At 31.0% G+C, this 21,869-nt stretch overlaps 1 protein-coding gene across 4 annotated transcripts in view; it reads left to right on the top strand.

Moving 5' to 3' along the window:
- The window catches only part of LOC119601211 (protein 4.1 homolog), a 135,591-nt gene that overhangs the window by 879 nt on the left and 112,843 nt on the right, over window positions 1-21,869 (top strand). The window lies entirely within an intron of this gene.

Raw genomic sequence — 21,869 nt, 5'->3', positions numbered from 1 at the left:
AACAACAACAAGAGTATACAAATCACAAGCAACATTTCGAAAAAGAAGCAGCAGCAAAACCTATGAAATCAACATTTAATGTGTATGACTTCATAGTCTAAAATTTTTACAAAAAAAAATACAACACAACAAACAACAACACTCGCGCTTACTCATACACACAGATACAAAACACACACCACACAGCTACTCTCAAACATACACACACACTCTGCTACAAATTGTCAAAACATATAAAATGTTCTCATAATAAAATTATTTGTTGTTGTTGCTGCTGCTGTTAGATTTCCATTACGAAGTTGCCACTGTATGAGTTTGGTAAAAAAAACTGGGTTAATGTAATGTTTTTGAAAGGGGGAATGTTGTGGAATTAGTATTATTCTGGAAATAAGAATCAGTTTTAAATTACCTTTTTTAAGGACTAAGCAGCTTTAAGTCAGTTTTTATACCCACCATCAAAAAAGATGGGGGTATATTGATTTTGTCATTCCGTTTGTAACACATCGAAATATTGGTCATAGACCCACAAAAGTATATATGTATATTCTGGGTCCTCATTAAATTCTAAGTCGATCTAGCCATGTCTGTCCGTCTGTCCGTCCGTCTGTCTGTCTGTTGAAAGCACGATAGAGTCCCAATGGAAAGAGCTAGAGGGTTGAAATTTCACATAAATATTTTTTACAGGTAAGGTTTGTTTGGTATTGAAAATGGGCAATATCGGTCCACATTTTCTGATAGCCCCCATACAAGTGGCCCCTCGAAAAGCAGCTTTAACAGCCATAACTTGTTTAAAAATACGAATATAGCGATAAAATTCAACATAAGTAAGTTTCTTATCTGATCCAAAATCATTATGCAAAATTTTATGAGGATCGGTCCATAATTGACCCTACCCCCCATATAAGGTCCCCTTCAGAAAATGACTTTAACGCTCATTACTGGCTTAAAAATACTATTATATAGATTAAATTCGACATAAGTAAGTTTCATACGAGTCCAAATCTATCTAAAAAATTTTATGAGGATCGATCCATGATTGACCCTACCCCCCATATAAGGTCCTCTTTAGAAAATGACTGCAACGCTCATTAATGGCTTAAAAATACGAGTGTAGCGATGAAATTCGACACAAATAAATTTAATACGAAACAAATTCTGTCTACCAAATTATATTAGGATCGACCCATAATTGACACTACCCCCTATATAAGGTTCCCTTCAGAAAATTACTTTAACGCCTAAAAAATACGAGTATATAGATGAAATTCGACATAAGTAAGTTTCATTCTAGTCAAGCGAGGTTTGATGGTGGGTATATAAGATTCGGCATAGCCGAATATAACACTCTTACTTGTTGAATTTCACAAATTTCTTAATCAAATCAAGTTTTCGAGATATCGGGTCTTAAAGTTATATTTGAGACGAGCTTAAATCTTAAATGTTGGTGGAAAACCCTTATATAGAGTTTTATAAACGTATTATCGTCCGACGTTCCGAATCTCAGTTTCCTGGATGTATTTCCAATCGGTGTTCGTGAGGGATCTGGGATAGGAAAGGAACAAATCCGAAAAAGTACACCTAGGTCAATATCGGTCCTGATATGTACTGCTTTAATGAAAATGTTGCTAGGAAACACTTATATAGTGTTTTATGATGGTACTATCGTCCGATGTTCCGAAACTAAGTTTCCTGAACGTAGTTCCAATCAGTGTTCGTGAGAGATGTGGAATAATATTGCTGCCAAGATATTTAGATCTAATTTCACCGAAAGTCTGGCAATGACAAAGAAAGTGTCTCAGAGATTCACAGTCCTCGATACATGCTTTGTATTCCTTTGAATCCGCTTGTCCAATTTTGTCTGTCCATTCAGTATACGTATCATCCTAACCTCAGACTTGTTCATTCTGAGGAGGCTTCTTGTAAAGTTATATTGAAAGGTTTCCAAATGCAGCACTACTTGGATACAAGTTGATCTCTTTGTAAGCATACTTGTAAGATAAGAAAAGAACAGCTAGAAAGACATAAAGGAGATAGATGACACAATGACTGTTGTGTCACAGAAATAGAGATGAAGTATGAAGATTACGTCTAGACTAGTGATAATTTGAAGCTCACGCCCTTTTTGACAAATTTAAGAATGTGACAAGTGGTTCTAATTGAACATTCGATATATCATTGAAGCAGGTCGCACCTATAGTTCAGTGTCAAACCATTTCACGGGCTGAGCAGTTGCAGAGAAGATCGAATACTGTCTAATCTGATTCAGACAACTTCTACAGAAGTCATTAGTCTACTCACTGTTTCATTATTTCAAGTGGATGTATTTCTGGCTTCTTCAACTCACTCGAACAGTTTTACATTCATTAGTTTAATATTATCCACATTCTTTCCCTCTACAGCAAGTACATTTGTTATATCGTTGCCGACTATTCCCTATTGGCCTTTCAACCATATGATAATCATATGATATATTCTTTCGGGGATCATTCTTTCCAAGTTCCCGATAATTTTCATGTCTAGTATGCTATTAGGCACGATATTTGTGTATCTCATTTCAATATATATTTCCAGTATTCATTGATGACGTGTCCTATAATCGATTTTTGTCAATTCGAATATAAGGGCCTGTCACAGAATTTCATTCCGATTGGAAGTGCAATTGATTAAAACATTAAAAATCAATAACTTTAAAGAAAATTCAATTCCACATTGAAATCTTGAAGTGGTTCTATTCCGTTTTGTGACATGTCTCATAGTGAAGGGTCGTTTACCTATAAGTGCCGCTTCATATCTTATATAAGTTTTAATAGGGCATATATCCAATAACGGTTCCAGAGCTTTGGTTAAGGTATTGCTCAAGATCCCTATATTCAAGCAAATCCCCCCCTTAATGATCTTTCCCATCTATTTGTTATTGCAATTAAAGGCAAAAGAAGTATTACCAATACCTCTATCCCGTCAGAGATTATAAACTGATGGTGTCAAATGTCTTCTCGGCCTTTTCTTGGAATGATTTGACCTGGAGTCGAACCAGGGAGCCACGGGAATCGGTAGACCATGGGGCAGAGTATCGGACTTTGACTTGTATTGAAAAGCTGCCTTCGGGGTTCATGTGGTGACTGTGGTTTAAACTCAAACTCGCGGGTGGAGAATGTTGATTAAAAGACTGAAGCACGGTAATGTCTATAATTCGGGATAACAGATACACCGCTGAAGAGTGACTGTGGCATTAAGCGTTGGAAATGAGTTGGTGTATGCGGGCCTAGTCAATCCGTATACCTAGATTGAGTGTGTCGGTTATTTTTCTCAATGAATGTGTCGAATAAATGAGAAATGGTATCAATTGTATGAGATGATACTATTGAATTTTCCTTCCATGTCATGGTATGTTCAGGGCTTACTATGCTCATACCAGACTTACAACAGTGTGTGGAACGGCAGACCCATATACAAAAATTGCCACCAGCGATTTTGGAAGCCTTCTCCAAGTTGGGCCCTAATGTAACTTCAACAGACAGACGGACATGTCAATAACGTCATTACAAGAACAAAATCAAATTATCCCCGTTCTTTTGATAAGATTTTTAAAGCCATTTATTAGATATCTATGCATGTAAGGTAAAATGCTTTTAAAGGACAGAATATTAGAATCTTTTGAATTAGAAATTGTTCAGTTTTTGATCCCCACTCTAAACCAATTCAATTGAATGATGAAAGCTGTAGTTGATATCTAAAAAATTATTTTCTCAACTTCCAAATTTACAAAAAGTAAATATTAACAGATTTTATCGAAGAAATTATTTGCTTGTAAGCTAATGACGTCATTTTGGGGATATTTTCAGAAATTTAACAGGATTCATTGCATTTTCAGCCTTAGCAAACACTGTTTATATTCCCAACATTGCAAGAGAGAGAGAGACTTTGGAAAAAACAAGAGAGACTAACTTATAAATGTGAAAACTTAGCAGAATGTTACTTAAAAAAGGGGGAAAGCTTAGAAGGGCCCACAACAAGAGCTCCACACCATCACAATTTAAGATTGTTTGTTTGACACTATTCTCACTCACTCCCCAACTTAGTAGGAACTTGCTTAGAGTTCACATTTTAGCCAAGTTAAAAGTTTGTTCTACAAAACAAATGGCTTAAACTTTTTTTATATTATTATTCTATAGCTGCTGTTGTTGTTGGTATGTATAATAAAAATATATTTTTATACTAACAACAACTAAACATACATACCTATTTAGTTGTATACTTAAACACTTGCTTATTTATTGTTCTAACGTGTTTTTTATTCGTTCTTTTCAATCTCTCCATTTCTCTTGACAATCTGTTTGTATTTTAGCCATATTTTATAGAATTTGTTTTATTTTTATACGTAGTGTGTTGAAAATGTGCTCATTTTTTACGTTTGGTTAGCTGTTGCTATTAACAACAACAAGCAGCAACAACAATAATAACCTAATAAATGAAAAATAATAACAATAACAATTTACCCGTTTATTAAAATCAAAAAACAAACTTTCAAACATACATACGTACATATGTATGTACGTAGGTACGTATACGTGTTTTTGTAGTTTTTTTTTTAGCCGGGCAGTTTGTCGCCCCTTTTTTTATTCTTTTTTAATTTATTGAAAACTTTGTATCTGCGTGTGTGTGTGTGTATTAGCGTAATTCAAATGTTGTTTTTCTTCTTGTTTCTCTTTGCTGTTAATATTCTTTTAGCGTTAAGCAAGTTTGTTTTGTTTTCTTTATTCGTTTCTTGGGCTTCTTTTGTTGTTGTTTTTGTTGTACAAATATCTTTTAGCTTTTTATTTTTCTTTTGGTTTTGCTTTTTTTAAGCAAAATGATACACAAACACAATGTTTACCGCGCAATTTTATTTTCTTACTTTTCGTTGTTTGTTTTTGTTTCGCAAAAGATACATTTTTGACACTGGGAGAAAAGAAAGGGAATTGTTTATTTTAAGGATAAAATGTGATGATTTAATAGTTATAAAGTTCTTTACAGGAAATCTTTGCAGAAGTTTTTCTATAAAACAGTTCTATGCAAAAGTTCCTTATAAAAGTTTTGCTATAGAAAAAGCTCGACTATAGACTAGACAGTATTCTAGACTATAGACTAGACTATAGACTAGACTATAGACTAGACTAAAGACTAGACTATAGACTAGACTATAGACTTGACTAAAGACTAGACTATAGACTAGACTATAGACTTGACTACAGAATAGACTTGACTAGTCTAGACTAGATTAGACTAGACTAGACTATAGACTATAGACTATAGACTATTGACTATTGACTATAGACTAGACTAGATTATAAACTAGACTAGACTATAGACTATTGACTATTGACTAATGACTATAGACTAGACTATAGACTAGACTATAGACTAGACTATAGACTAGACTATAGACTAGACTATAGACTAGACTATAGACTAGACTATAGACTAGACTATAGACTAGACTATAGACTAGACTATAGACTAGACTATAGACTAGACTATAGACTAGACTATAGACTAGACTATAGACTAGACTATAGACTAGACTATAGACTAGACTATAGACTACTATAGACTAGACTATAGACTAGACTATAGACTAGACTATAGACTAGACTATAGACTAGACTATAGACTAGACTATAGACTAGACTATAGACTAGACTATAGACTAGACTATAGACTAGACTATAGACTAGACTATAGACTAGACTAATAGACTAGACTATAGACTAGACTATAGACTAGACTATAGACTAGAACTATAGACTAGACTATAGACTAGACTATAGACTAGACTATAGACTAGACTATAGACTAGACTATAGACTAGACTATAGACTAGACTATAGACTAGACTATAGACTAGACTATAGACTAGACTATAGACTAGACTATAGACTAGACTATAGACTAGACTATAGACTAGACTATAGACTATACTATAGACTAGACTATAGACTAGACTATAGACTAGACTATAGACTAGACTATAGACTAGACTATAGACTAGACTATAGACTAGACTATAGACTAGACTATAGACTAGACTATAGACTAGACTATAGACTAGACTATAGACTAGACTATAGACTAGACTATAGACTAGACTATAGACTAGACTATAGACTAGACTATAGACTAGACTATAGACTAGACTATAGACTAGACTATAGACTAGACTATAGACTAGACTATAGACTAGACTATAGACTAGACTATAGACTAGACTATAGACTAGATATAGACTAGACTATAGACTAGACTATAGACTAGACTATAGACTAGACTATAGACTAGACTATAGACTAGACTATAGACTAGACTATAGACTGACTATAGACTAGACTATAGACTAGACTAAGACTAGACTATAGACTAGACTATAGACTAGACTATAGACTAGACTATAGACTAGACTATAGACTAGACTATAGACTAGACTATAGACTAGACTATAGACTAGACTATAGACTAGACTATAGACTAGACTATAGACTAGACTATAGACTAGACTATAGACTAGACTATAGACTAGACTAGACTATAGACTAGACTATAGACTAGACTATAGACTAGACTATAGACTAGACTATAGACTAGACTATAGACTAGACTATAGACTAGACTAGACTAGACTATGGACTAGACTATAGACTAGACTATAGACTAGACTATAGACTAGACTATAGACTAGACTATAGACTAGACTATAGACTAGACTATAGACTAGACTATAGACTAGACTATAGACTAGACTATAGACTAGACTATAGACTAGACTATAGACTAGACTATAGACTAGACTATAGACTAGACTATAGACTAGACTATAGACTAGACTATAGACTAGACTATAGACTAGACTATAGACTAGACTATAGACTAGACTATAGACTAGACTATAGACTAGACTATAGACTAGACTATAGACTAGACTATAGACTAGACTATAGACTAGACTATAGACTAGACTATAGACTAGACTATAGACTAGACTATAGACTAGACTATAGACTAGACTATAGACTAGACTATAGACTAGACTATAGACTAGACTGGACTTTATAATAGACTATGGTCTAGACTAAAAACTAGTCTGCAGAATAGACAGACTTGTTTGTGTCTAATTAGACTTGATTATAACCCTGACTATAATCTTGAGTACGCCTTTTATGATGGACCCAGATTAGACTTGATCATGACCCTGACTATAATCTTGATTATGCCTTCTATGATGGACCCAGTTTATCTTGGCTAATGCAAACATATTTTTGAAATAACTTTTCAAACTGCCTTTTCTGAAAAACTTAATTAACTCAATCTACCCGTACATTATAGTAGAAGACTTGATAATATTTCTTCTTTATTTCTCATTTGACATAAAACCTAAACCCGAATGTAATTATTATTCTCAGTTAACTTTTAATACAAGAAATAAAAGTTCGTTAAATTTATTTTAATTTAAAATTTAAATACAATTTTTTTTTTTCATTTTTAACACTTTTTTGTTTGACACAGCAAAACCCACAATTTGAATGCTAGTAACAAATAACTAAAAAAACTAAAAAGAATGTTAAATAAATAAAATATTCTTCGTACGTTTACATTTTATATTTAAATAATTTTATTTAATTCTTTTTTTCTTCTCTCTTTCATAAGTTTTGTGTTGGTTCTGCTCTAATATCTAAATAAATTCTAAATTTACTTAAACTGTTGTTAAATACAAAAAAATAACTTTTGACTTGAAATTCCGGTTTTTCATCTCCAAAAACAAATTGTATTTTTTTATATTAAAATGTTTGTTGTAGTTTTGGGGGGCATGACGTCAGATTTTTGTTTATTTTTTTTTAGTTATTCAGGGTTAAAAAGATTTTGAGTGTTTTTTTTTAGAATATTTGTAGTGGATACTTGAAATTTTGTGTGCCCCAGTGAGTTAAATTTTGTTATTTTATATTTATTTGGAAATTATTTAATTTGAGGCATCATTTATAATGTTTTAAGAAAAAATAATTGGCAAAAAATAGCCATATAGGATTATATTAAAAAAATGTTTGCGAAAAAAAGTTTTATCTTGAAATTAAAAAAAATAATTTGAGTTTTTTTATAATTTTAAAATAATTTTAATTGGAAGTGAATCGAATGTTAAGTGAGTAGATATTTCAAATTTGATTTTATTGATATTTTTATTAAAGAAAAATTAGTTAATACTCTAGTCAAAAGGCTAGTCCTTAGACTAGCCCATAGATTAGTCAATAGACTAGATCATAGACTAGTCCATAGTCAAATCAGTAGACTAGTAATTAGACTAGTCCATATACTAGTCCATAGATTAGTAAATGGATTAATCTATAGTCTAGTCAATAAACTAGTCCATAGACTAGGCCATAGACTATTCGGTGGACTAGTCACTAGAATAGTCCCTAGAATAGGGGATAGACTAGTAAATAGACTAGTCAATAGACTAGCTACTAGACTAGTCAATAGATTAGCTACTAGACTAGACGATAGACTAGTCAATAGACTACTTTATAGACTATTTACTAGTCAATAGATTAGTCTATAGACTTGTCCATAGACTATTCAGTGGAATAGTTAACAGACCTGTCCATAGACTATCAATAGCCCATAGAATAGTCGATAGACTAATCCGTAGACTAGCCCATAGACTAGTTAATAGACTAGTCCATTGACTAGTCCATAGATTAGTCAATAGATTTATCTATAGACTAGTCTGATCTAGACGAGATCATAGTTCAGACTATATATTCGTTCATAGAAGTTCAGACTATAGTTCTGAATATAATCCAGTCTATAGTTCAGAAAACAACGCAGACTATAGTATAGACTAGAGTGCAGACTAAAGTACAGACTATAGTGCAAAGCATAGTGCAGATTGTAGTGCATAGTATAGTTTAGACTATAGTTCAATCTATAGTTCAGACTATATCGCAGACTATAGTCCAGACTTTAGTGCAGACAATAGTCCAGACCATATTGCAGATTATAGTCCAGACTATACAGTAAACTGTAACCCACTGTAGGGCAGACAATAGTCCAGACTATAGAGCAAATTATTGGTCAGACTATATTCCAGACTATAATCCAGACTTAAGTCCAGACTATAGTCCAGACTGTAGTCCAGACTATAGTCCAGACTATACTCCAGACTGTAGTCCTATACTATATTCCAGAGTGTAGTCCAGACTATAGTCCAGACTATATTCCAGAATGTAGTCAGTCTATAGTCCAAACTATAGTCCAGGCTATAGTCCAGACTATAGTCCAAACTATAGTCCAAACTATAGTCCAGACTATAGTCCAAACTATAGTACAGACTATAGTACAGACTATAGTACAGACTATAGTGCAGTCTATAGTACAGACTATAGTACAGACTATAGTACAGACTATAGTACAGATTATAGTACAGATTATAGTACAGACTATAGTACAGATTATAGTACAGACTATAGTACAGACTATAGTACAGACTATAGTACAGACTATAGTGCAGACTACAGTCCACACTTTAGTGAAGACTATAGGCCAGATTATAGTGCAGACTAAAGTCCCCTCTATAGTCCAGACTATAGTGCAGACTATAGTGCAGACTATAGTGCAGACTATAGTCCAGACTATAGTCCAGACTATAGTGCAGACTAAAGTCCAGGCTATAGTCCAGACTATAGAACCGACTATAGTGCAGATAATAGTCTCGACTATAGAACCGACTATAGTGCAGACAATAGTCTCGACTATAGTGCATAGTATAGTCTAGACTATATTCTAGACTGTAGTATCGACTATAGTGCAGACTATAGTGCAGAGTTCAGAGTATAGTCCAGAGTATAGTCTAGACTATATTCCAGACTATAGTATCGACTATAGTGCAGACTATAGTCCAGATTATATAGTACAAACTATACTGCAGACTATAGTCTAGACTATATTTGAGACTATAGTGCAGATTATAGCGCAGACTATAGTCTAGACTATAGTCCAGGCTATAGTGCAGACTATAGATTAGTAGATAGACTAGTCAATAGACTAGTAAATAGACTAGTCAGTAGAATAGTAAATAGACTAGACTATTCAATAGACTAGTCCATAGATTAGTCGATAGACTATTTCATAGACTAATCCATAGACAAGTCCACAGACTAGTCAATAGACTATTTAATAGACTAGTCAATAGACTAGTCTAGCCTATTGACTGTTATTGGTGAGAACCAGTTCGAGTCATTTTAGAAAAAATCTTTGTACTTTTAAGATCAATTAGATCGTAGAACCTGGACTTAAGATTTTGGAGTTTCTCAAACCAATAATCATCGAGGTCAGGATCATTTAATCAATACAAGCATTATGGAACCAGTTCGAAGTGATTCTAACATATAGTCCGGTAGTCTCGTAAACCTTCCCTTCTTGAAGATGTTCATTACCTATACTTCCCACAACTTCTGTAAATCTTTTCTCATTAGAAATTTTCCAATTGTAAAGCAAAAAGAACAACAAAAATCTATGCCATTGACCTTATAAGATCAAATGGGAAGACAAAAAAAGACCAGTAAAAGAATAACAATTGTAAAAACCTACCGTCAAGAGACCAAGTGAAATAATAAATTTTACGAAAATGGTCAATAATCACACTTCATAAACGGTTGGAAAGGCCAGGCGGGCCATAATGAGAAAAGTGTTAATCAAATGTGCCAACAAATAAAAAAAAAAAACAGATAAACCAGACAGTTGGATGAAAAAGTTGAAAAAAAGAAAAGAAAGAAGGATGGTTTAAAAGGAAAAACCATAGACAGACTCAGGCAGTCAGTCAGTCAGTCATGTAGAAATAAATTTATATAAAAGCCATGGCTATGAGAAGACAACAACAAGAAATGACACTTTGACCTAAATATGAAAATGTTTACAAAATCTATATACAAGTAAATAACTATATAAGGTAGATGGGAATGTACATACATATGTATGTATGAATGTTTGTAGAATTAATAATGTATAAGGAAAAAAGTGTGTATCTATGTGTTTTTTTAGCTCCAGCCAACCGTTTTTTCAGTATAATTCTTACCTTTTAAGAAAATGATTGAATATTTATAAAAAAAAAAAAAAAACAAACTTCAAACGACTAACATAATGTTGTTAATAATGAACATGATGATGATGAAGTATGTTTGCATTTATAATATTAGACAATGTTCTTCCACCTTGTTTGTTTTTTTCTTCTTTTTTTGGCCAAAAGCCCCATATGTATATGAAAAAGGTTTAGATGGTTGTTTGCTGGTAATGTTTTGTTAACAACAAATCATAAATTATCGTTGTTTTTTTGGAAAGAAAACGCCAAGGGGTGTGCAATGGATTAGTTTTTTAAATATTTATAAAATACGATTAATAATTTAAGAAAGAAAGTACTACATACATACATACTTGTAGAGATTAATTATGGATAAAAGAAAATTTAGGTAAGGTAAACTTTCTGAAGTTAAGAAGATATGTATTTAGATAAATCTAAAGTTAAGGTTCTGAATGGTTCAAATGCTTTCATGGCACGGAATAGGTAATTAATTAACTGATCTGTGGACTATTCTATTGACTAGTCTATAAAGAAACCTATTGCCTAGTCTATGGACTAGTCTATTGACTGATCTGTGGACTAGTATATCGACTAGTCAATAGTCTATTAATTAAACTATTTGTGTTTCTATGATCTAGTCTGTTGATTGGTGTAAGGACTAGTCTATTAACTAGCCTGTACTAGTCTATGGTCTAGTCTATTGATTAGTCATTCTATGGAATGATCTGTTGACTAGTATATCGACTAGTCAATAGTCTATTGATTAAACTATTTGGGATTCTATGATTTAGTCTGTTGATTGGTATAAGGACTAGTCTATTAACTAGCATGTACTAGTCTATGGTCTAGTCTATTGACTAGTCATTCGATGGATTAGTCAATAGTCTATCCTATATATCAATGAACTCTCCTACTGACTAGCTCAAGGGGTAGTCTATTAGCTAGCTTAGGGACTAGTTTATTGTCTAGATTATGGGTTAGTCTATGGACTAGTCAATACTCGACTAATTATACTATTGACTTGTCTGACTATGGACTAGTATATTGCCTAGTCTATTGACTATTCTATGGACTACAATATGAACTAATCTATGAACTGATCTATCTATGTCTAGTCTATGAACTATCCTATTGACTAGCCTATACTAGTCTAGTCTATTGACTAGCTTAGGGACTAGTCTATTGACTAGTTTATGGACTAGCCTATTGACTATTCTATGGACTAGTCAAGAGTGCATTAACTATACTTTTGACTTGTCTGTTTTGTAGTCTATTGAATAGGCTATTGACTAGTCTATGGACTATTATATTGACTAGTCTATTGATTAGTCTTTTGCCTAGTCTATTGACTATTCTATGAACTAGCCATTCGATAAGTCTACGGATTACCCTATTAACTAGCCTATAGACTAGTCCATATTGTCTAGTTTATGGTCTAATCTATAGACTATCGTATTAACAAGTCTATTGACAACTCCATGGACTAGTCTATTGACTAGTTTAGGGACTTGTCGATTGCCTATTCTATTGACTAGTCAATAGTTTATTAAATAGACTATTGATTAGTCTATTGACTAGTCTATGGAGTAGTATATTGACTAGTCCATGGACTAATCTATCGTCTAGTCTATGGTCTCATCTATTGACTATCCTATTAACTAGTTTATTGGCAATTCTATGGACTAGTTTAGGAACTAGTTGATGGACTATTGTAGTCAATAGTAATCCATTGACCAGTCTGTGCACTATTCTATGAACTAGTGACTAGTCTGTTGACTAGTCTATGGTCTAATCTATTGACAAATGGATTTACTAGTATATGGACTCGTCTATTCCCCAGTATTTGGACAAATCTAATGACTATTGTAGGGACAAGACTTTTGACTAGTATTTTGATTAGTCTATGGACTAATCTATGGATTAGCCTATTTATTACCCTATTGACTACTGTATGAACTAGTCTATTGACTGACAACATTTGTATGAGTGGACTTATTGGCATAGACCAGTTTCTTCTTCTTCTAATTCTATAATATCTTTAAAAAAAACTTTGTAAACTTTTAATAAACTAATAAATCTTATTTAAACATTTAAGGTCGAAAATTTACGTTGAAATCATGTCAATTTTTTTTTCTAATAAATTTCAATACATAACAAATACGTTTGAACTCTTTTTACCTACTCAAATTACCATTATAATGTACTCGATTTTCTTCTGTTTCTGAAACTCTATAAACCATATTTCGAATTCAAATACAGAAAACCACAATTAACAGATGTTACAAATAAAAGGTAACAGAGAGAAACCATGCGGGTTTTAAACTTAAACTCGTTTTCAAAATAATACAAAAAAAAAAAAATCTACATAAATCCATCAACTTATTTGACAATGAAGCTAAAAGAAAAAGAAGTTTTGACATAAGAAACCAATAAACAAGTTTCAAAAAAGTGTTTTTTTTAGATTAAACGTAAAAGTTGTAAAAAAACTCAACTTCAAAGAATAAAGTTTAGTACTTTTTTATTATTTTCTTAAACATTTAATTTGTGAAATTTATAGGTTTTTATAATGTTTTTTTTGAGGAAGATGTAGAAAATAAGGGTTTCTATGTGTTCCCCAACTGGAAATTATTTGAGAAATCATAGAAATTTTGATAAAAACACGCATATAGTAACTTTAAAGTTACTTCTTCAATAAGCAGAAGTGTATTGCAAAGGATGAAAAAGTAGTAAAGAAAACTAAACTTTCCAAATACAAGCTTAAACTTAGTTTAATAGACAAAAGCTATACTTAACTAGAAACAAAAATTTCGCTCTCGAATTCCTCCTTTCTTCCCTCTCGTAGAAAGATTGACCAATTTAATGTGTGAAAAATAGATAAGTCTAGTCTATAGTCTAGTCTATAGTCTAGTCTATAGTCTAGTCTATAGTCTAGTCTATAGTCTAGTCTATAGTCTAGTCTATAGTCTAGTCTATAGTCTAGTCTATAGTCTAGTCTATAGTCTAGTCTATAGTCTAGTCTATAGTCTAGTCTATAGTCTAGTCTATAGTCTAGTCTATAGTCTAGTCTATAGTCTAGTCTATAGTCTAGTCTATAGTCTAGTCTATAGTCTAGTCTATAGTCTAGTCTATAGTCTAGTCTATAGTCTAGTCTATAGTCTAGTCTATAGTCTAGTCTATAGTCTAGTCTATAGTCTAGTCTATAGTCTAGTCTATAGTCTAGTCTATAGTCTAGTCTATAGTCTAGTCTATAGTCTAGTCTATAGTCTAGTCTATAGTCTAGTCTATAGTCTAGTCTATAGTCTATTTTATAGTTTAGTCTATAGTCTAGTTTATGGTCTAGTGTATGGTGTAGTCTATAGTCTAGTCTATTGTCTAGTATTTAGTACAATCTATAGTTTAGTCTTTTTTAGTCTATATTATAGACTATCGTCTATTGTCTATAGTCTTGTCTATATTCTAGCCTATTGTTCTGTTCTCAATTTAATCTTAAACATTAAACCTAAAATTAATAACTCACCCTCTTACTTCCCTATAATATTATGTATATAGAAAATACATTTATCCAATTCCCAAATGAAGACAAATGTAATTAAATGTGAAAGAAGTCTCATTACAATTAATAATTAAAAACTTAATTATGTGAATGTAACATATTTGTTAAAATATGTCAATACCCTCATAAGTAAGTTATACATGTCTGCATAATTAATGCACCTATGGAAATTGGTCATGTTTCCTCCATTCCAAAGTTAATTTCTATTACAATTCAGACATCTATGTATATGGTCGTTTACGTCCATAAAGTTTTATATTTTTTTTTTACAAATTTCAAAAACTAATACGTGTGTGGTGTTGATGACACTCCCTGTTAGATGAATCTTGCATTTACCGAGTTTTAGGCCAAAAAACTTTATTGTTTATTTAAGTTTTTTTTTTCTTTACATCGCGTGTTAACAAGTTTTTTTTACAAATATTTATATCTAGTGGTTTTTATTGGGTTTTTTTCTCGTATTACTACTACCCGAAGTTGTAACTCACACCAAACACTCCCACATTTATTTTGTTAATATTTATTTTGGGTTTCTTTTTTTGTGTTTTAGTTGCACTTATACATATGTGAACACTATTGTTAAAAGGATTGTCATTTTATGTTCATTAATATTATTAATAAATATTTACAAAACTCTTAAGCTCACGATAAATATTTGGTATTCATAAACAGTTAATAAACCTACTTTAACTACAGCAACTGTCATAAATTAACCAAATCACTTTAAATTTAGTCAATTATGAGGAGATTTGTATTCGTTGTAAATACGACAAAAGTTTTAATTGACTTAAAAAAAAAACGTAAAATATTTCTTTTATTTGGCTTCCGTACTTACGCCGATAATAACAATTCATATAAATTTCCCAACAACCTTGAACTTGTTTCTTATTTTTCAATATTTTTTTGGCAAACTCCAATACAAAAAAGTGAATCATCTAAAAAGTCTAAAAATTCTTGATTTCATTTTGTGTGCCATAAAATATAAAAGATTGCAACTTATTTATTGTTTACGTTTTATTTTTTCTCCTACAATTCACATGTTTTTAAACAAATTTTGCTGATTTCTTTCTCTCTTATCTGAATTTAAATAAATAAATACAAAAATATTTACAAAGAAAGGGAAAATAATACAAAAAAATCATCCTAATAATAACAATAATTTTGTACACATTGCAATAACTTTAAATAAATGGCAAAAAAAAGAAAATATAACAATATTATCGTTATTTTACAAAATATTTGTATGATATTGAAATTGTATAGAAAATGTGTAAAAATATAAAGTAGAATTGACAGCAGCGATAAGATAAAGTTTTATGTTATTTGTTGTTGTTTGTGTTAATGAAATATGATGTCAACATTTATTTTCTTTAGTTTTGCAGAAATGTTGTAGTCAAGAAAAAAACTGAAATGAAAAATCGTTTAAGAAATAACACTTAGAGAAAAGTATTGACAATAGGTCAGGGTATAGATTACAATTGTTCAGAATTCTCCAAATGATAAAAATTAGTGAATTCTAAATATACTTTAGTACTAGAAGCACTGTTTACGGTGGCTATCACTTCTCAGTGAATTAAGTAATTACAGCTGGTTGGGGTTGCCAGCAGAGCAGAGAAGTGCAAACAAAAGAAGGAATGTAATGATTTAAAATGAATTTGAAGCATTAAATCAGTTAGTTAGTTAGTTAAGTTAGTTAGTAGTTAGTTAGTTAGTTAGTTAGTTAGTTAGTTAGTTAGTTAGTTAGTTAGTTAGTTAGTTAGTTAGTTAGTTAGTTAGTTAGTTAGTTAGTAGTTAGTTAGTTAGTTAGTTAGTTAGTTAGTTAGTTAGTTAGTTAGTTAGTTAGTTAGTTAGTAGTAGTTAGTTAGTTAGTTAGTTAGTTAGTTAGTTAGTTAGTTAGTTAGTTAGTTAGTAGTTAGTTAGTTAGTTAGTTAGTTAGTTAGTTAGTTAGTTAGTAGTTAGTTAGTTAGTTAGTTAGTTAGTTAGTTAGTTAGTTAGTTAGTTAGTTAGTTAGTTAGTTAGTTAGTTAGTTAGTTAGTTAGTTAGTTAGTTAGTTAGTTAGTTAGTTAGTTAGTTAGTTAGTTAGTTAGTTAGTTAGTTAGTTAGTTAGTTAGTTAGTTAGTTAGTTAGTTAGTTAGTTAGTTAGTTAGTTAGTTAGTTAGTTAGTTAGTTAGTTAGTTAGTTAGTTAGTTAGTTAGTTAGTTAGTTAGTTAGTTAGTTAGTTAGTTAGTTAGTTAGTTAGTTAGTTAGTTAGTTAGTTAGTTAGTAGTTAGTTAGTTAGTTAGTTAGTTAGTTAGTTAGTTAGTAGTTAGTTAGTTAGTTAGTAGTTAGTTAGTAGTTAGTTAGTTAGTTAGTTAGTTAGTTAGTTAGTTAGTTAGTTAGTTAGTTAGTTAGTTAGTTAGTTAGTTAGTTAGTTAGTTAGTTAGTTAGTTAGTTAGTTAGTTAGTTAGTTAGTTAGTTAGTTAGTTAGTTAGTTAGTTAGTTAGTTAGTTAGTTAGTTAGTAGTTAGTTAGTTAGTTAGTTAGTAGTTAGTTAGTTAGTAGTTAGTTAGTTAGTTAGTTAGTTAGTTAGTTAGTTAGTTAGTTAGTTAGTTAGTTAGTTAGTAGTTAGTAGTTAGTTAGTTAGTAGTTAGTTAGTTAGTTAGTTAGTTAGTTAGTTAGTTAGTTAGTTAGTTAGTTAGTTAGTTAGTTAGTTAGTTAGTTAGTTAGTTAGTTAGTTAGTTAGTTAGTTAGTTAGTTAGTTAGTTAGTTAGTAGTTAGTTAGTTAGTTAGTTAGTTAGTTAGTTAGTTAGTTAGTTAGTTAGTTAGTTAGTTAGTTAGTTAGTTAGTTAGTTAGTAGTTAGTTAGTTAGTTAGTTAGTTAGTTAGTTAGTTAGTTAGTTAGTTAGTAGTTAGTTAGTTAGTTAGTTAGTTAGTTAGTTAGTTAGTTAGTTAGTTAGTTAGTAGTTAGTTAGTTAGTTAGTAGTTAGTTAGTTAGTTAGTTAGTTAGTTAGTTAGTTAGTTAGTAGTTAGTTAGTTAGTTAGTTAGTTAGTTAGTTAGTTAAAGTGTGGAAAGTACAGATCATATTAATACTTTAAAGGGGATGTCATTTCTCTGTGAATTACATTACAATGAGTAAGTGTTGCCAGATGATCCTTTATGCCACGATTTTTCGAATCCTTTCTAATACAAACTCCAAATTTTCTTTCACTGTAGAACTGCTAACTTCATTGCTAATTGAAAATGTTGTGCAAAGAAACAAAATTTACGCTTATTTGCCATATTTGTTTTCATATTAACTTGTATCTATTGAAATGAGTAATTTGAAGCGATTGAACTAAATTATAGACAAGATGTTTTCTATAGAAATACTTGAAGTAAATTGATCTTCTTCTATACTTTAAAGAATCAAATGGAAAAACAAAAATAATAACTAAATTCTTATCTTTTACGAATACAAGCCCCATAAATGACGTATAGATAGTCAGATATTTGATTACGATTTCTAACATATTGCAATTTTATTCATTAATATGATTCTTTAAATATTTTTTATATTTTGTTTAAAACAAGTGCATTAACTCTGTTTTTTGTGATTGTCTAGAGGTTTTTTTAATAAATAAAGTTTATTAATATATATTGAGTCATAACTTGTTTAATAAATAGTTCTCTTTATTTTGTTGTAATAATCATGATAAGATAAATATTATTGATTTTATTTATGTGTGTGTAAAATAATTATGAAAAAAAGAACTTATTGCTAAATATTGATGTGAGAAATAACGGCTTAATTCCTAAAACCTTATTAAATTTCACAACCTTGGAAAACCGAATTTGTTGCGGTGAATCATGTAATCAAAACTTTTGGGTTTTGTAAATTTGAAAAAAAAATCTTTAAATCTAATAAAATATTGAGGACAAATTAAATTTTGAATGTAAATGTTAATGTGATCGAGAAGTCTAATGTAGATTGTAGTCTAGTCTACAGTCGAGTCTATAGTCTAGTGTATAGTCTACTCTATAATCTGGTCTATAGTCTAGTCTATAGTCTAGTCTATAGTCTAGTCTATAGTCTAGTGTATAGTCTAGTCTATAGTCTAGTCTATAGTCTAGTCTATAGTCTAGTCTACAGTCTAGTGTATAGTCTAGTGTATAGTCTAGTCTATAGTCTAGTCTATAGTCTAGTCTATAGTCTAGTCTAGTCTATAGTCTAGTCTATAGTCTAGTCTATAGTCTAATCTATAGTCTAGTCTAGTCTAGTCTATAGTCTAGTCTATAGTCTAGTCTATAGTCTAGTCTATAGTCTAGTCTATAGTCTAGTCTATAGTCTAGTCTATAGTCTAGTCTATAGTCTAGTCTATAGTCTAGTCTATAGTCTAGTCTATAGTCTAGTCTATAGTCTAGTCTATAGTCTAGTCTATAGTCTAGTCTATAGTCTAGTCTATAGTCTAGTCCAGCGGTTCCCACCGTTTTTTACTTCGCGGACCCCTTGAGGAATTTATTTAATTTCACGGACCCCCATACATATTTTGATATCTTATTGTTATAAATAACACTGTGATACAAAAGTGAAGAAAAATAAAATTCAGGCGTTCTCATATACCAATTCTATTTCGTTATAGCCCATAGAGTACGAATATATTTTTAGTTTTCCCCTATCACTTCGTTAACTTACTTTTTAAGAGCAAAAAAAGCGAAAAAGAGCCATTTTTGAAGTTTTAAATTTGAAAAATCATAAGTTTAGTAGTTTTCATCCGATTTTCAAATCCGATATTTTTTTAATGATACAAGTGTCTTTTAATCCAAAAAAAATGTCTGAGTTACGGTCGTTTAAGTAAAAAAAAACTCACACTTTTTTAAAAAATTTTCATTTTCATCATGCTCTACTTTGACCATGAGGCAGTGAGTTCATCTTTTATTACTTTCCTGAAGAATCACATAAAGGAAGGTTTCTAAAACTTGTTATTTCATAAAAATCTATGAAAAACTGGATGATTTATGCCAATTTTTCTAATAGCATGTTTCTCGAATTTTTGGTTTTCTCCATACAAATTAATTTTTGTATAAAAATGTTTATAAACATTTTTTAAACTTGTTACAAAGAAAACCAGAAACATGAACGTTTTTGTATGGAAGAAATATGCTATATTTTTATAAAACTTAGCACAACTCATAACCTTTTTCATCGATTATCATAAATTGACCATCATTGGAAACCCAACTTAATGTGCCTTTTTTCAAATGTAATAAAAGCTAAAGTTACTGCTTCATGGCCAACGTAGAGCAGTATGAAAATTAAAAATTGTGAAAAAAGTGTGAGTTTTTTTACTTAAATGGCCGTAACCAAGACATTAATCATAAATTTTGGATTTATTTTTTTGGGTTGAAAGACAACACTCGTATCTTTAAATATCAAATTTGAAAATCGGTTGCAAACTACCAAACATATATTTTTTTTTAAGTTAAAACTTCAAAAATAGCTCTTTTTCACAACTTTTGCTCTTAAAAAGGAACTAAACGAAGTGATCGGGAAAATTAAAAATAAATTCCTACTCTATGGACTATAACGAAATGGAATTGGTATATGAGAACCCCTGCATTTTTTTGCTGTATCACTGTGTAATTGTTCGTCCGAAAATTGTCTTAGTCCTGGTCCATAAACCCTATAAAATATTCCCGTACATTGAGAACATTTAGTATTTCGGAGATGTTTTCAATTTCATGGTTTTAAATATAGAATGACTTCTACCATGATGTTTAATTTTATGATCGTGAGAGCTTTCATGTTCATTTCTCGTCAAGGTAGAGAAAAGGTTTCTTTAACAAGTATTGTCGGCATGTGCTTAAAGAGTCATGTTTCTAAATTTTTTTGCGATTGCATAGGAGTAAGCTGAGTATGTAAGCTAAGTTTTCGGGAAAATATGTGAAAGTTAGACTTCTTCGATGTTGTTGCGGAATGCGTTACCCACATAAAATATGACCTGGACTCTTTGCGAATGTACTGTGAATTTGGATCTTAAATTTTAATTTTAAAATACCTACGAATTATTTTACTGCGTGGTATTGACTATTTACGCAAAACGCTATGAATTTTCTGATGTTGATTTAATAATATTGGACAACAAAATGAAGTTAAAATCTGTGTATCACGTTGGAATGGAATATTTATATTTAAAATTAACTAGATTAACACTTTTGCTTACAATTTAAAAAAATATTATGAAATGTGACCTAACTTCATATTCCGGGATACCAGTATCAGTATTTAATTCTAAGGCAAATCATTATCCGTCTGCTATAAAACATTTATTTCGATACATATATATTTATAAAAATTACAAATCACGTAATACTTTACTTTATAAAAGCGAAACAATAAATTTGTAGGGCCTATCTTCATCCTGATAAACGACCGAAACAATAAAATTCAAAGAGTCACCAACAAATCTGGGATTATTGAATAAAAATTGTGTATTTTAGTATTTATGAAAAATTTGGAGATATTTTTAATATTTTGTAACATATAGAGAATATTTTTTATTCATGATTTTTTTCGTTCGTCTTCGCGGACCCCCTAGGATTTTGCTACGGACCACTAGGGTCCGCGGACCCCCTTTTGGGAACCGTTGGTCTAGTCTATAGTCTAGTCTATAGTCTAGTCTATAGTCTAGTCTATAGTCTAGTCTATAGTCTAGTCTATAGTCTAGTCTATAGTCTAGTCTAGTCTAGTCTAGTCTATAGTCTAGTCTATAGTCTAGTCTATAGTCTAGTCTATAGTCTAGTCTTAGTCTAGTCTATAGTCTAGTCTATAGTCTAGTCTATAGTCTAGTCTATAGTCTAGTCTATAGTCTAGTCTATAGTCTAGTCTATAGTCTAGTCTATAGTCTAGTCTATAGTCTAGTCTATAGTCTAGTCTATAGTCTAGTCTATAGTCTAGTCTATAGTCTAGTCTATAGTCTAGTCTATAGTCTATCTATAGTCTAGTCTATATAGTCTATAGTCTAGTCTATAGTATAGTCTATAGTCTAGCTATAGTCTAGTCTATAGTCTAGTCTATAGTCTAGTCTATATTCTAGTATATAGTCTATAGTCTAGTCTATAGTCTAGTCTATAGTCTAGTCTATAGTCTAGTCTATAGTCTAGTCTATAGTCTAGTCTATAGTCTAGTCTATAGTCTAGTCTATAGTCTAGTCTATAGTCTAGTCTATAGTCTAGTCTATAGTCTAGTCTATAGTCTAGTCTATAG

This window comes from Lucilia sericata, unplaced genomic scaffold, assembly GCF_015586225.1.
Source record: "Lucilia sericata isolate MDLA Ls3-8-SP2 unplaced genomic scaffold, ASM1558622v1 Contig000151F_arrow, whole genome shotgun sequence".
Lineage (NCBI taxonomy): Eukaryota > Metazoa > Arthropoda > Insecta > Diptera > Calliphoridae > Lucilia > Lucilia sericata.
Note: the sequence above shows the minus strand (reverse complement) of the source record. Positions and strands in the feature narration are given on the sequence as shown.